Source organism: Amphiura filiformis, chromosome 16, assembly GCF_039555335.1.
Source record: "Amphiura filiformis chromosome 16, Afil_fr2py, whole genome shotgun sequence".
Taxonomy (NCBI): Eukaryota; Metazoa; Echinodermata; class Ophiuroidea; order Amphilepidida; family Amphiuridae; genus Amphiura; species Amphiura filiformis.
In genome coordinates this window covers 22,677,505-22,695,360 of record NC_092643.1, presented here as the reverse complement: position 1 = coordinate 22,695,360, position 17,856 = coordinate 22,677,505, and the positions used below count along the sequence as shown (strand labels likewise).

Here is a 17,856-nt window from a genome sequence, read left to right as displayed (position 1 = left end):
GAGAAAATCCCCCCCCCCAAATATAAACAGGGTTTTTTTTGGCCCAAATGTTTATTAAAAAAAGGCATTAATTTAAAAAAAAAATTTGCAATCATCAAGCCCAATAGTTTCCGTAATTCCAGGGTTACTACTATTTGCCTTAAAGTCCTGGAAGATTACATATTAAGGCCAAGTAAAATAAATAACATGTATATCGTCTGGAAGCAGTTATTATTTGTTACAAATTTACTATTCATTTCTGTATAAAATTTCAATTGCAAAGGCTTTGTCAACACATAAAAATGTGGAGGCCCTGATATTTTTGACGGTATTACTACCACTAGCTTGAACAAATTGCCCAAAATGGATGAGGGAGGGGACAATATACATGTTATTTTACTTGGCCTAAAAAAATAATGGAGACTGAGACTCGCTCAATGAAGTGCAGTTATTTCAAATATAATTGAAATTTTTAAAAATAAACCTTGTATTGGTTTGAACAAAATTGCAATTTTCACATCTAACCTTAAATCTGCTTCTTAATAGATTTGACCTTCAGTATTTAGGATTGAACCATTAATATCATCATTAGGTGTCATAAATCCTAGAGTGACATAAATGTATAAAAAATGTACCTTCATGTTTGTTGCATAATAAATGATCATGCTCCTTTTCAGTCTTTCTTTTCAGTCTCAAGTTTATTTCATGTAGAACCTTTCTGATTTCAGGGTAGTAATATTTTGTCATATGTACATTTGGCCCCTGAATATGGATGAAGCAAACCCTTCAATATAAAGTATACACCTACAAGGCTTTATCCATGTTCAAGGGCCAAAAGTAAATATGACTTTTTTTCCTGCATGTACTTTGGCCCTTGAACATGGATGAAGCAAACTCTTCATATAAAGTCTACACCTACAAGGCTTTATTCATATGTTCAATGGCCAAAAGTACATATATGAGGCTTTTCCCGCCCAGTGACGGATTTACCTTTTATTTCTTAATCAGATAATCTGTTACCCTCACAATCCAGAATTTAAAATGTTTCATAGCATTACTGAGGATTTTCAACCACCTTATTATATTCTGCTAATCTATCCTGTGAGAATATTTGTGCAATAAAGTGATTGCTTTCCTGATTCTCCACCAATTGTAAGTCATGATACTGATTGTGTATGTAGAACACGGCAACAGTTTTCTGAAATTTTTTGAGTTTAAAAGTCCATTTTCCACATTTCCCAGCTTCACATTTACTTGCTTGGAAATAAAGGTAGTATATTTCCACTTTGTGTTCAAGGCATTCCAGCCTGGTTGGTAGCTGCAATTGGTCTGAAAGGCATGCATTCCTATCATAGTGAAGGCTAAGAATATGTAGAGTCCGAGCATTTTAATAAGAGTTACAGTGGAAGATGTCTCCATGATATTGATTTTCAGTGATCCCAATCGACTATTTTCACTGCCACCATGGCACTGTCAACGCTGTTGATCAAGTCATGGTACTTTCTGCCGGTCCTTTCTGAAACAACAAAATAACAATATTGATGCAAAAGTTATAAACAGAGCTGTTGGACAATTTCATTATTATTATCCACAGCAGAAGCCGGTGAAGTTATTTTGTTATCCACAACTGCGGAAGCCTGTCAAGTTATAGTGTAAAATGTTCTTAAAATCCCTGCACTTCCCAGGCTGCACTTTCAACCCTATGTTTTATTTTTACAGTCCATCTTATTTGTTACATTACACTACTCACTAATGATATTTCAAGAATACTGCTATCTTCAGTAGACAACAACCCGACTATTTTAAACCATGTTGTTCAATGATATTTTGAAATCAACATCATTAAAAATCTTGAGGGTGTGTGACCAGATTGTGGTCCAAGTGTAACACTTTTTGTTTTCTACCTCACATTGAGGCATGTCACCCAAACATTCTTATTCCAAATTTGCTCCAGTGATTTGGATTCTAGAATTATCTGTATTCCAGTTGTTCATTAGAACAGTACATCTTGGCAGGCCTTGGGCAATGTTTGAGGGGTTCCCTAACTATGAAGGAGTTTCAATAGGAAGTTGCCTAATAGCACACAGTAAGGGTGGATCAACATAATTCTACGTAGAATTTCTACCCTGTAAATTTTGTGACCATAGAAAACCACAAGGTTATCCGTCCCTTGGGAGAGAGCGCTGTTTTGAGGTTTTATGCTCTGGACATATTTTTAACTCCACCCAATTCCAAACTAACTGTATAAAAATGCTGTGCTCATGATGCCATAAGGTCTTTTCCTTCGGCCGATCTAAAAGGGCAGGCAAATTTATGCCCTGTTTCTGGGGTTATAACCACTCAACTACCATGTTTTTGTTCATACTGCCTCAACTATCTATTTCAGTCCTAAAATTTCACTGGGGTTATGAGAAAATATGAGATTTCACCTGATAACAAAATCTGCATATTGATGGGATACCAATTAAGTGTGGGGGGGATGAGGCCCGGGATGAGGCTGGCAATCTAGTCACCCACCTTTACTAGTCCATGACAGAAAAGAGGGTGGATAATTTGCTACCAAAGAAGGGTACCATACCAATTCTAGCAATGCATTTTGAGAAAATACATACATGTAGATGTACAGGGTGTCCCAGAACAATTAAATCACGGTAGCGGGCAAATGAATTTGGTCAGCAAATCCACAAGTTTACTATCTTACCCATGCACTTACTGCTTAACTGTGGTGTTTTGTAGGAGATTTAATATCTTTAAATTGCTCTGTTGTCCTTCAGGCACAATTGATGAACTTGGCTAGATTTCATTAAGATGGGACATGTGTAAACAATCAGGTTTGAAAAAGAAATTCATTTAAAACCATACATTGTGACTTACAGTAATTTAGCGCTTCACACTTACATTAATTTTGTTCTTCTAACACCTTCCACCAGGGTGCCTTTATGTATTGCAGCATTACATCAATTTACATGTATTTAATGATGGATCAATATGCAGAAAACATGTCCTCAATTGATACATGTACAAGTCGAACTATGATCTGAAGTGATCTGCACCTGAATAATAAAACAAAAACCAGACCCTTATTAGTTAATAACTCAGAAAATAAAAGACAAGAGATGTACATAAATTTAAGCCGCCTGAAATTAATCATTTAAAATAGCAAATGAACATGATGAGGAAAATATGCATGCACACCCACACAAGTGACTTTGGCAAAAATTGCAACAAAATAACAAGCACAAAATTCAGTATTGCCTGAGGATACAGTTTTGTCATAAAACACTGGCCCAGATGCAAAGAAACATGTTGGAGTCCATGCCTCCTCCATCCATAGAACCCATTCAACATGTTCAATTCGCCTATTGCACAGTTCCGCCATATGCGAGGAGAACCTCAAACTGGCAATAGACATGAAAGGAAGTATTACGTAACTTTACGCAATGTTATATGACTGGTTCAATTCCCATTCATGCATGCTGCCAGATCGAGGCTCTCCTTGCATGAATGGCAGAACCATGCAATGGGCGAATAAGAACAAACTATGGATAGTGTTTGAGAAATACATACTGCATGGCTTAGTTTAATCATCTGGTCATGGTGTGGCCTGCTCTCAGATCTTTCCCTGGGAAATAAGGTTTTTCAAAATTGGGTCTTTAAATTTTCACACATTCTAAGTTCTCTCTAAATACTTTTAAACATAAAATTGTTAAGTTTTTTACAAAATTATGAAAGTTTTTTTTAGCCTTTAATCATGTATTTAATAGGGGCAGTGGAATCTTACAGCCTGTGGATCCTTTATGGGAGTGTTCAGAAATACTTTGGTGGGGGGGGGGGCTGGAAAAAAATTGACCTCAGATGACCCCTGGATGACCTCGGGTGATCTTGGCCCACTAACTGAAACAAACTTGTTCTGTCTGAGGTCCAGATGCACCCACCCACCAAGTTTGAGGAACGTATGCGACCCTAGTCTCCGAGAAAATAGGCGGAAAACAGTTTTTACTAATTTGACCTCAGATGACCCCTGGGTGACCTTGACCCACTAATCAATACAAACTTGTTCTGTAGTAGGTCAAGATTCACCTACCCACCAAGTTTCATGCCCAAATGACAGTTTTTACTAATTTGACCCCTAGATGACCTCTGGTGACCTTGAACCACTAACCAATACAAACTTGTTTTGTCCCGGGTCAAGACGCACCCACCCGTCAAGTTTGAGGAACGTGCGACCCCCAGTCTCCGAGAAAAACAGTTTTTACTAATTTGACCCCTGGATGACCTTGGGTGACCTTGACCCATTAACCAATATAAACTCGTTCTGCCTGGACTCAAGATACACCCACCCACCAAGTTTGGGGAATGTGCGACCCCTAGTCTCCGAGAAAAGAGGCGGACAGACAAACAGACAAACAAACAAACAGATTCTGGTGAATTATGGTCACTAGGCGGTTACCCGATTTGGCGGTTCTCGGCTGTCGCGACACCTGACTGATGGTGACTGAACTCACCAAGTTTTATGCCCATAGGACAGTTTTACTAATTTGACCTCAGATGACCCCTTGTCACCTCAAAATGACCTTCCAAAATTTGGCTCAAAAATGTTGACTGTACCCACCAAGTTTCATGCGATACGACATTTTTACTAATTTGACCTCAGATGACCCTGGGTGACCCCGGATGACCTTCCAAAAATTTGACTATAAAAGTTGACTGTACCCACCATGTTTCATGCCCATACGATAGTTTTTACTAATTTGACCTCAGATGACTCCTGGATGACCTCGGGTGATCTTGGCCCACTAACCGAAACAAACTTGTTCCGTCTGAGGTCCAGATGCACCCACCCACCAAGTTTGAGGAACGTGCGACCCCTAGTCTCCGAGAAAATGGCGGAAAACGGTTTTTACTAATTTGACCTCAGATGACCCCTGGGTGACCTTGACCCACTAATTGACCCACTAACCAATACAAACGTGTTCTGTCCCGGGTCAAGACGCACCCACCCGTCAAGTTTGAGGAACGTGCGACCCCCAATCTCCGAGAAAAAAGACACAGACGTACAGATTCTGGTGAATTATAGTAAGATTTTCACGGTAAAGGGTGTAACTTTGGATTTTTAACATTTTAATCCGTAGTGTTCTAATAAAGCCACAGAATTCAATGATTTTTGGCCACATAAGTCATCTAGTTTGCAGCTACCTTGGGTAGCATAATCATCTTCAGGAGTTACTGCGTTCAGTTTTAGTAGGCTTAAATCTGAGACTAGTAGTCTCAGCTTAAATGTACCTAATATTGCCATTTTGAAAAACTATAAAAAATAGTAACATTTATGTAAAACCCTGTGTTTTCTTCAGTTAGTTCATGGATAATTTTTCTTATCCTGAAAGTACAGTCAATATGTTCAGTAAACACTGCCACATTAGACTTAATTGTGAACAGCCCTGTATTTTTGAGAACCGGACTTTGATATTTGTCGTTTCGGAGGCTTCATTTTCTGTTAACAATTGTTAACAAACTTTGTGGGTGTAGCTTTGGTTCATAATTCTTGGTTATTTCTTCACTTCTTCTTGATTCATAACAGTTGTTATCTTAACTTGAAATGGGTCACAAAAATTAGTCGATTTGCAAGCTTTTAAAATTTTTATAAAATCTTGACTTCAAAGAGCCGTTTTTCCGTTAACTTTTTTGATGCCTCCGAAACAAACTGTTCAGCAAGCTTGTGCAAATATAAATAAAAGAGCTCATCCAATCTATGTATCAAAATGTAGCAAAGTAGATCCTCAAGTCACATATGTTTTTAAATCGTGGAGATATATATCACCGTTTGAAAATGGGACCCAATACAAACTTTCCGTTAACAATTGAAGCGTCCGAAACAAATGAAGCCTCCGAAACAACAATAAGATTAATTATCATCTATGCATATCTAAATTGGTGTGTTTCATACTGATATCTGCATTGTAATTATTACTTGATATGTGCAGAATGTCATAAATTAAAATTTTTTTTTGACATTATGGTTAATGTTTGAAAAATATACTGATACCCAAAAAAGTCTGTTTCGGAGGCTTCACATGCAAAAAACACATGAAAAAATTAACATGTGATAAATCTACAATATCTGCCGTATAGAATCATTCATTCAATACACACAAGAAAATAACAGCTTAGATGATCCCAACACTGCTGTTTAAAAAAAAAACTACTTCTGCAATGTTTAACAATTGAATACATGAATACAAAAGCCACCTAAGTCCTGCGAAGTTATTTTGAGAGAAAAACCCGTGTATCATTTTAATTCCTTCAGTTAGATTTACCTGGTCAATATGGTAAGTTTTACATGCAAATGAGTGGATTAACCTGTATTAGGTATGACGATTAGCATTTCAGGGACTTCGTGGGGTTCATTTTAAATTTTGGACTTAGGTGGTTGTTTGAATCATATACAAAGACAACAATGTTAGAATGAGATTACCACTAGTAAGATAATACAAAATAAAGCACACAGGTATGTATAATGTTGATAAGCATTCTGCCATGTAATATAAACCACACACTTTCCTTTATTAAACCCATTTTTTGTTCAAAAGTCATTCTCTAGCAATGAATGTGTTACAAGTGGACTTTTATACATACTGGATTTCAATCAATGTGTTACAAGACTCAAATCATGGAATTGGGTGATTCTTTCATACATGCTATTTTTCACATGCCCAATAGACACAGAGAATGAATTTGAGTTGTTCTTTCATGCATATGACAGGCCTATGTATAGCAACAATTTCCCATGCTTAACTCAATTTGGCCAAAGTATGGACTTAGGTGGCTTTTGTATTCATATATTCAATTGTTAACATGAAGCCTCCGAAACAAAAAAATGACTTGCTGTGATAATTTAATTTTTGTCACAACTGAAATTCAATACTTAGAAGCAAAGCATGAAAATTGGTAATTGTGATATTTTGTACCTATTTTTTTATGTCAACTTGTAGTAGTTAGCCAAATATTTTACTTTTATGATCACCTGTGTTGTTAACTGAAGTCTCCGAAACACAAATCGCTTGAATTGCCAATTCTAAAAATAACCCCAATTTCTGTGAAACTTGGCTGGGAGGTTCCTTTCATCAAGTAGTATTTGTACATGAAGTTAGACATTCAAATTATTTTAGGAACCCAATTAAAACTTAAAAATATGTTTAAGGTTTGGAAATTTCCATTGTAAATGACACTTGATGTTAAAAATTTTCAAAACTGCAATTACAAACATAGCAAAACATGGTATAAAATTTAACTTATATCTGTTGACTTACTTTGGAATGGGATTTCACATGTATTCCAGCTTTCATGTCATAATTTTCTGAGGTTATGTAAAATACATTTTTCTTAGATTTTAACCAAAATGTTATGGAAATGTCAAATTTTTAATTAGAAATCAAAAGGTTTAAGCCTTGAAACATTATTTTACTGGAATTTAAGTTGCTTCTATGCATGATTTCAGTAAACAGAAACATGTTTAAGTGGTTTGAAATTTTGACCCTAAAAATCAAAAGTTACACCCTTTACTGTGAAAATGACCTTATAGTAAGATGTGGAATTGAGGAAATGTTTCAAAGTAGCATAAGTATGTTTATGCAACCCACTGAACCCAGTATTAATAAACTATACATTTATGATTGGAATCAGTGGCGACGGAAACATTATAATTTAGGTGGGGTCGCGGACGAGTATATTTTGTTCTGGTTTTACTGGGACTTTTTGTTGCGGCGAAGCGCACAAAAATCTTAGACCATTTTAGCCCAAAATACAGGGGCGTAGTGGCACAGACGAAAAAAGAAATTGCAGTTGCAAATACATACCGGTTTTGTTTTTAGAGAGACTGGGCCATATACATCTCAGCTCCCACCCAGTAAATTGGTACTCATCCCTGAGGGCTAGGGTGTCTGTGTGCTCACTACTCACTCACTGCATGCACATTTGTCTGGGACATTTGCAGTGGCGGCGCCAGGAATTTTTTTTTTTTCGGGGGGCATTAGGGGGCAAAGTGAATTTCAGGGGGGCAAAATCAACAAAGTTTGCTTAAAATTACCGTAAAAAGTGGAAATTTTCGTAATTTTTGGTTTTTCTGGGGGGGGCAACAGGGGGCAAGAGTTCTGACTGGGGGCATTTGCCCCCATGCCCCCCCTGTGGCGCCGCCACTGGACATTTGTCCAATTTTGAGATGTTTATAATTTATATTAATTAATATCACACAGCCAAATATTTCTGAAAAGGTAACTTTCAGTTATTATTATTATTATGATGATGATATTTTTCTATAATATTTGAATACATTGCCCTTCATTTACATGTATGCTGCACACAACCTATAGGGACACTGCAAGTTAACTGCGAGTTGACAATTTACATGCAGTGTGTAGCTGTGTGTCACACCCGTACCCTGGCACACATGCAAATACCCCCACCTGACTGCTTTCTGATACAGGTGGTCTGATACATGTAGTTTTTACCTTCAGGAGTTACCTGTTCATGTGTATGTGTCTTTGAAGTGAAATGTGTATGGTTGGTTGATGGGGTGGGGTGGGGTTTGGTAGGGTGGGTTTGTATAGGAGAGCAATATGTGGTGGATACAAGTGGACTTGACTCAGCTTGGACTCGGATGAGCTGGACTCAGGTACAAGTCTGGAGGCCAGTCAATTTTAACACTGGATCAAATGCACTTTTGTTGTGGTTCAATACTGGAACATTTGCACGCGCACCCGCAGCGCGCGAAGTTTTTTTGCCCCCCCCCCCCTACGTACCGAAAAAATTTGAACCCCACCTGTTCATACACCCAGAACTTTTTAACCCCCCTATTCAGAACTCCTAAAATTTTATGACCCCCCTATACTCTGCAGCTCTTAATAGGCGGGGACTCATAACATCGTGGATTGATAATTTGATATAGAACAGCGTATATACACACGGCTGGGCGCAGCAGTTACGCAAACTGCGCTTTGCGTAAAGATGCGTGCTTTTGTGAGTTTCCGCATGCGTAATAGTTGGAACTTTATTGACTCGCACAGTAACAAAAACCGAATAATTCCCACCTATTAAGAGCTGATCATAGTATACATATTTTCCAGCCCCCACCAGAGTATTTCTGAACACTCCCTAGGTTAAAATTTACTTTTTGACATGATTATAGTGCAGTGGCGTAGCTTTTGGGTACTTTTTGCCCAATTTCACTCGCATTTTTAGTTTTTTTAGGAAAGTGCAGTCTCATGCCTGTGATAGGGATGTTCATAAAATTTTGAAGTTTAATATTTTTAGCTGAAAGTTCTTTCATTTGAAAGAGAATCAAATTACCTAAACAATAAGGGGTCAATGATGTTTCTAGTGCATATACATGTACTTTTGAAGCAGGGCTGTCAACTTTTTGGAATTGCTTGGCGTGAGACAGAGGCGTACCGGGGTTTGCCGACTTCAATGTTCATTTTGACCCATGATTATTTAAGCCACGGCGCTCGAAAATGTGAAAAGCGGGGTAGCAACAACAATTTTTTCATGGCGATGCGTGAGATTTTACTCAATTTTCAGCTTTTTGCATGAGATTTACTTTCAGGCGTGAGATTATACTACCTTGGCGAGAGACCGTGAGAAAGTGACCCAATGCGTGAGACTCACATCACGGCCAATGCGTGAGAGTTGACAGCCCTGTTTTGAAGTTACAGACAAAAATAGCGTCACCAAATTGCCCACAATTTTGTGTGTGAAATTGTGACAGTAGGCACATGTACAATGTACACTACTGTAGATGACCCCAGATGACCTCCTATTCTTTACTGTAAGAAAGCTGTTTTGGATGGTCTTGATTTACACACAAATTGCTTTTGCGCTTTAACGAGTGTCGAGTTGGTGGATCATAGATTGCACTATGTGATTTATGAATCCAGTATTATGCCAGTACCAAAGTAAGTCAAAGTCATTTAGGTTTTGGTTGTCAAAATGAATTTTTAGTGATTTTTTCCATTGAGCCCCACAGTAAAACCATTTTTGGACCATACAGGCACATTCCACTTCCCTATGGACGAATAGCGCCACCTATAGTGTGTGATGTGAGCCTGCCTACCTGTGATAAGCTTCACTCATTGTTAAGTGCCTGTGTGCTAATCCGGGTTTGTGGTGCGCAGGGTAAAGGATACAAATTGGCACCCCAAACCTGTGAATGTACTGACTACTGACGGAAATATTTTTTGCCCAGCTATTGTTGTTGACCCCCAACTTTTTGTAGCCTGAAGTGCTCGAATCAAATGGCCCAAGGCTTGTAAGGTCGTATAAAATTAATGTTTTGAGAAAAGAAAAAAAAATCTGACAAACCCCAGAAACTGATGAGGCCAGGAGGAAGAGGGCAAGAACCAAAACATCAATTTCATATAGACTAAAGGGAGTCCCAATCAGAGTCCATGCTTTTGATGACAGTGACCCCCCTACCTTGGGTATATATCATATTGTTTATTCTCATTCATATTTGATTTTATTTAAACACTGTTTTAATTAGCAACATTTTACAATTTTAGGAAATTTAATATTGTTTTTTGTTGCCCAAAAGTCCCAATTTAAATTTACACTCGCATAAATTCATAAAAGCATGTGTCAGTCATGTCACACGCAAAGCACACTTTGTGCAAGATGTCCCGGTTCAATTCCCGCAGGGAGACAAAAAAATTAATTCCGCTCTTCCGTGGCTCATCTGGTAATGGCAGGGCAGATGACCCTTGACAAAAGACCTTGTTACAGTCGGTTCCAATCAGGGTAATAAGCCCGATTGTTGGCTACCCCAATCAGGGTAATAAGCCCGATTGTTGTTAAGTTCCCCCGAATGGAGTCTGATTAGGCCAACAACAAAAAAATGGTTTGTCTCAAAGCTCACAAGAAATTTAAAAACAAATGCGAAATGCGATTTTTTATTTTTTATTCCGACTTTTTTCATGGTATTTTGAGAAAAAGTCTGATTTTCGCCGATTTTTCTAGAAAAAACTAAAAAAATTTTTTTTTGAAATAAAAATATTTCCGCATTTGTTTTTTGTCAAATCGTGGTATTTTACAAATGCGCGCGCAAGCTTTGATACAAACCTTTTTTTTTTTTTTTTGGCCTTAGGAGCAAATTTTGATGTTTTTAACATTTTTCCCAGTATGACCAACAAAAGTGGGGGGGGGGGCATGGCCCCCAACCCCCTTCTTTGTGCACGCCACTGTCACTGATGATCACTAAAGTAATAGGCCTATTCAGATTTCCTTTTATAAATTAACCATCGCATATATACGTGCGTGACATCAAGCGTGTGCATTGGACCATGTGCAAAATAATATGCGCTGGACAGCTAGCAGTACGCTTAATTTGTAAAAGGAAATCTGAATAATAGGCCTACCTGACAATGATTAAGCTTAATATGATCATGATGATATTTATACGGTGACATACCCAACTGGTCAGAGAAATTGAAACAAAAATAAAACAATCAAAAGCGCTATAGGCTTGACCATGCTATACTACAGTGACTATGCATGCCATGCATACATTGATACAATGATAGTATTGATACATGCATACAATGACATGCATACTGACATGACTGAGGCTTATCATACTCATTTCATGTCATGATTTACTATTTTATTTATACCGTATAAAACACCACGGTGTTGAACTTCACTCAGTTATTAAAGCTGTGCCAAACTCACAAACCAGTTCACACGTCTATAATACTGCTTCTTCATACTGCTAAATGTTAGCTTTTTGGGTAAATAGTACTGGTTCCGAGAATAAATCCAATAAACATGATAACCAAACCCACGGCATCCCATGAAAATAATTTTAATTTCAGGCAACTTTAGGGACAGCCCGTGGTACTACTAGAACTGGGCCAGTACTTGTGGCTTGAACTGGGCAATTGCGAGTACGCTAGAATTGGCCCAATAAAAGTGTTACTTTTGCCGGCCTAGGATTGGGGCATTTTTTATAGCTCAATCCGTGCCGCTAGATCTTGCCCAACACTGGCCCAGTACTGGGCTTGAAAAGTGGAAAACCGCTGTGTATATACCACGCCACTTTGATGATATTCAACAGATGAAATTCCCGCTTCACTACGGTATATAATGTAAATCGTGACACAACGATATTTGATGTTCAATCTAATAAACTTGGTAAATGTGCCCGGTAAATGTGTCTAAAAGAGTTGAAACTTACTTTCAACAAAGCAATTTAAAATTCAACTATACCCTTGAATTTTTGACGTGTGACACAACGTCTTTATCACTAATTTGACTGCTCAGTGCCAGATGTGGGTAAGTACAACAGCTGCGCTGTGAACATTTGGCAATTTACACAGTATATTGTACTCATCTACTGTCACATGGCAGCTACACATGGCAGCTATTGCACTTACCCACTTCTGGCACTAAGCAGTCGAAATTCTAAATACCTGTGCTAAAAATCAGTTACTCGTTTAAATTGTTTGTTACCAGCACGTATGAACTTACATTCGAATGTATAGGGTAAATATCCGCATACATCTGTCACCATGAAATTTGATTAAATTGAAAAGAAGATAACTGGATGGTACTTTATTAGATATTACGACTATAATAAAAACCTGTACCAGCTATATATATGAATTTGATTATAGACAAATTAGAGCGACACCAATAACACTATCATGATTTACGATGTTCTTCATTCCGTTATTTCAACAAGTAGAGCGACACTCTGCTTATTCCGTTTATAGTGTCATTCAGATAAGACAAGAGTTGTGAAGAATCTTATCCTATCCCCAGTTATAAAGGCCTGTAGGCTAGTTGTCAACATGACGTATGGAAATGTCACAATATCTACACCGTACATCAACCGAGTCATTCGATCCGGTTGTATGTCCATAGTTACTTTGCTTGTCATTGTAGGCAATACCTTCTGTTTGCTGATTCTTCGTCGGGTAAAAACTCTTGGTATGAGAGACACGACAAAAGCGTTCATGATGTCATTATCATGCGTTGATCTATGTTTAGGAATCTTTGGAGCGTTGCCAGTGACATTTACAGCAGCTCTAGGATATTTTCCACATTCTCCAGCAGTTCCTGTACCATTCTGTTTATATCAAGGACTTTTATGTTACGTGCTGTCGTTCACAAGTTGTTGCTCTTTACTTGCAGTGTCGACAGAAATGTATATCTCGGTGGTATATCCTTTATGATATCCATTAATCGTTACTGTGCGACGTTCTAAGATTGTTGTTTCATGTTTTGGGGCAATCCAATGCGTGCTCATCATATCATTTGTTTCTTCTTTGCAACCGAAACTTTCCGAAGCAGATTCAACAATTGATCCAGATTATCTAATGTGTTTTCCTTCAATAACCAGAGAGGAAGTGTCAGGAGCTGAATACCACGGCTTGGTTGGTTTCTTTGTTTTTATACCAGTCTTTATATTCATTCCTGTAGTAGCAGTTATCTTCATGTATACTAGAATGCTTCTCATCTCCAGAAAAAGTTCATCTAGTTTTAAAACTGTGTCAAAGCCTCCAAATAGAGAGATTTTGTTAGTGATCGCCAAAAGACAAGCGGCTTCGGAACGTCGAGCAGCCGTAACTTTCCTCATCATAACAACCGCAAGCATCATTGCTTGGTTACCCTTTACTGTAGTAACATTTCAAGAATTTATTCTACTTCGTATAGTTAAATCTCACTGGAAATTTCTTTCCATTGTTTTTCTATTCAGTGGCAGCTGGTTCAATGTTGCGATATACTACATTCGGAATGAAAATTTTCGACTTGCTAGGAAACATTTGATTTATTCTTTTACACCTGATCATGACTAGACTTGAGACTGAAGTTGTGCTAGGTCTTGTGATAAGCTTTTCTCAAACTTAACTCCTGAATTAGTTGCAAGAATCAGAACTATCAGCTCTTTCAAACCGGCAAACGATTTCTCTGGAAACTGACTAAATATATTATCATTCAAAGTTAAAGTAACCCATTTAGATTTTGAAACATGCTGCTAGAACTATTTATTTAACCCAGGTAAGATGCGGTAAATATTTAACCATGCCTGCGGATAAGCTTTCTAACTTGTTCAACTTTATATTCAACGTTCTCAGATTTGTTATATAAAATTTCAGAGCATTTTGTGTGCAAGACATAAGGAAGTTGAGCAACCTATAAAAAAACGTCCTCATTGAGTTGAGAAAGTATCAAATGAAATACAAATTTCAAGATCTCTAAACAATTGTACCGGCAATGTTTGCAATACATTTGGCAATCTTAGTTAAGGGAAGGTGTGCACCAAAAACACTTTTTTTTTCTTATTAAACCTACTAGACACTTCATATATGGTGTCAAGGATACTTGGAGTGAATAAAGCGAAAAATAAAAAAATTACCTAATTTGCATATTTTATTGCCGGCCATCATGGATTTTTTGGTGTCGGATTTCAAAAGAGTCTAGGTACTGGACGAAACATGTTATAAACATTATTCTTTTTTTAAATAAAAGATAATAAACAAACCTAAAAAATGTAGGAGTTAGATTTTTTCTAAAACATTCCATTTTCTCAGGAAAAGATAAATTCAAATGATAGAGGGCGCTATTGAAAGCAAATATCAATGTTTTTCTTTATTTTCAATTTGTTTTTCCTCTCATTAGAAAATGGAATATTTTATTAAAAATCTAATTGCTACATTTTTTAAGTTTGCTTGTTATCTTTCATTTTAAAAAAAGAATTAGGTTTATAACATGTTTCGTTGTGTACCTGGACTAATTTGAAATCCGACACCCAGAAATCCAAGATGGTCGCCAATATAATATGCAAATTTGGGGTGTTTTTTTTTCATTTTTCGCATTTATTCAACCCAAGTGTCCTTGACACCATATATGACGTGTCTAGCAAGTTCAATAAGGAAAAGGTGTTTTTGCTGCACACCTTCACCTCAATCCCCATAATGCATCTTGGTCGAATTGTACAATATTATTGACTAACATATCATTTCTGTGCCTTATTTGGTCAATAATTAATATAATTGCTTTTTTTTGTGCCTCAAACTGTTCATCAAAACACGGTAAATAGTACCGGACAAAAACGTCTATATTCAATACATGAATGGAAAATAATTTTGGACGTGACACGGCCTTTACACGGCCTTATCACAAATTTCTAAATTCATGTGCTGAAACTTAGTTACTCTATTAAACTGTTTGTTACCGGCACGTACGAACCTTCATTTGTATGTGTATAGGATAAATATCCGCAACACCATGCCATTGAATTCAATTGTAAATAACATAACTTGGTGGTGCTTTGTTTGATATTACGACTATTTAAAAACCTACTGCTGTTATATATACGAGTATGAAATAATTGATTAAATGCAAATTAGAACGACACAAATGACACTATCATGATACCGATGTTCGTCATTTGGTTATTTCAACAAGTAGAGCGATAGTCCGCTTATTCCGTTTGTAATATCATACGGTTAAGACAAGAGCTGCGAAAAATCTTATTCTCTTATCATTACAAAGGCCTGTAATTGTCAACATGATGCATGGAAATGTGACAATATCTACCCCGAACATCAATCGAGTCATTCGATCCAGTTGTATGTCTATAGTTTCTTTGCTTGTCATTGTAGGCAATACTTTCTGTTTGCTGATTCTTCGTCGGGTAAAAACGCTTGGTATGAGAGACACGACAAAGGTTTTCATGATGTCGTTATCATGCGCTGATCTATGTTTAGGAATCTTTGGAGCGTTGCCAGTGACATTTACAGCAGCTCTAGGATATTTTCTACATTCTCCAGCAGTTCCTGTACCATTCTGTTTATATCAAGGACTTTTATGTTACGTGCTGTCGTTCACAAGTTGTTGCTCTTTACTTGCGGTGTCGACCGAAAGGTATATTTCGGTGGTATATCCTTTACGATATCCATTAATCGTTACTGTGCGACGTTCTAAGATTGTTGTTTCATGTTTTTGGGCAATCCAAGGAGTGCTAATAATATCACTTGTTTCTTCTTTGCACCTGAAACGTTCTAAAACAGATTCAACAATTGATCCAGATTATCTAATGTGTTTTCCTTCAATAACCAGAGAGGAAGTGTCAGGAGCTGAATACCATGGCTTGATTGGTTTCTTTGTTTTTATACCCGTCTTTATAATCATTCCTGTTGTAGCGGTTATCTTCATGTATACCAGAATGCTTCTCATCTCCAGAAAACGTTCATCTAGTTTTAAATCTATGTCAAATCCTCCAAATAGCGAGAATTTGTTAGTGGTTGCCAAAAGACAAGCGGCTTCGGAACGTCGAGCAGCCGTAACTTTCCTTATCATAACAACCGCAAGCATCATTGCATGGTTGCCGTTTACTGTAGTAACATTTCAAGGATATATTCTACTTCGTATAGTTAAACCTCACTGGAAATTTCTTTCCATTGTTTTTCTATTCAGTGGCAGCTGGTTTAATGTTGCGATATACTACATTCGGAATGAAAAATTTCGAATTGCTGGGAAACATTTGATTTATTCTTTTACACCTGATCATGACTAGACTTGAGACTGAAGTTGTGCTATGTCTTGTGATAAGCTTTTCTCAAACTTAACTCCTGAATTATGGTCTCTGGAAACTGACTAAATATATTCTCATTAAAGTTAAAGTGATTAACTTATTTGGATTTTGAAACATGCTAGAACTGATAAACGTCAATCTATTTAACTCGGGTAAAAGAGTTCTAAGATGCGGTAAATATTGAAACATGCCTGCAAATAAGCTTTCTAACTTGTTCAACTTTATGTTCAACATTCTGAGATTTGTTACATTTTCAAATAGAGCATCATCTAAAGTTACCAATTTTTTTAATGATGTAAGGTTGTTAAACCTACCTTCTTGTAAAGTTTTAAAGTGGTCACCTCCAGTGTGTAATATGCCAAGTTGTAAATGTTTCATTGTGCAAATATGAAAAACTAGTTCAAGTTATTGTTAGAAAGGTTCAAAATTTCCAGATTGTGAATCAAACCGATTTCCAATGTTGACAAACTATTCTCATTGAGATTTCTTGACACAACTTTTAACAAAAGGAGACCATTTCTTTTTATGTACAAATATTCAAGATTTTTATCATGAAATATTTGTATTGGCAGTGAATTCAGATAACTTCCCGTAAGATCCAGATCCAGGATATCTTATATTTCTTCATATATTGTCGTTAAGTTATTAGATTTGTATCCAAATTCAAATACTGCTAACTTTCTTTATTAAAAAGTTGAAATGGTGGTGAAAATAGATACTTGTCATAAAGCTGTAGATAAGTAAATTTTCTTAACATCGTAAAATACTATACAATATACGAGTTCTGAACTTCTAAAGAGAACAAACAACTTTATGATGACTTTTAAAATATACAATGTGTCCAGCAGGTTATTGCTTATGTCTATTTGATTAAGTAACGACAAGTCTAAAATAAATCCGAGTTGAGTTTTGATAGTCAGTTATCAGAAAGAATTAGATGAAATAATTTTTAAGACCTCTGAATATTCGCATTGGTAATGTTTTCAATAGATTGTTTGACACATCTTATTTCTCAATCTTATTCAATTCCCATGCTTACTGGAGCATGAAAATCGTGTGAATAAAGTTATTTCAAAAAGCATGTTTATTACTGGTGGTGTTGTGAACAGTGGTAAAAACATTCGACAGGTTTGGAAGCATCTTCGTTATGTTGCACATGTGATTAAAAACACTCACATCAATAAGATTACGGTTGACGACTGTGAAAGTCCTGACCCTTTAAAGTAATCTCACACACCCTTAACGAGTATTTTGCTAACGTTGGTCCAAATCTTGCTGAAAAGATTCCT

At 36.8% G+C, this 17,856-nt stretch overlaps 1 long non-coding RNA gene across 1 annotated transcript; it reads right to left on the bottom strand.

Moving 5' to 3' along the window:
• Positions 1 to 455: 455 nt before the first annotated feature.
• LOC140135737 (uncharacterized) lies at positions 456 to 11,807 on the bottom strand. Its single transcript, XR_011856564.1, has 3 exons — positions 11,640 to 11,807; positions 2,878 to 3,032; positions 456 to 1,495 (listed from the first exon to the last, which is right to left on the bottom strand). It is a non-coding gene; the product is annotated as an uncharacterized lncRNA (long non-coding RNA).
• Positions 11,808 to 17,856: the final 6,049 nt, after the last annotated feature.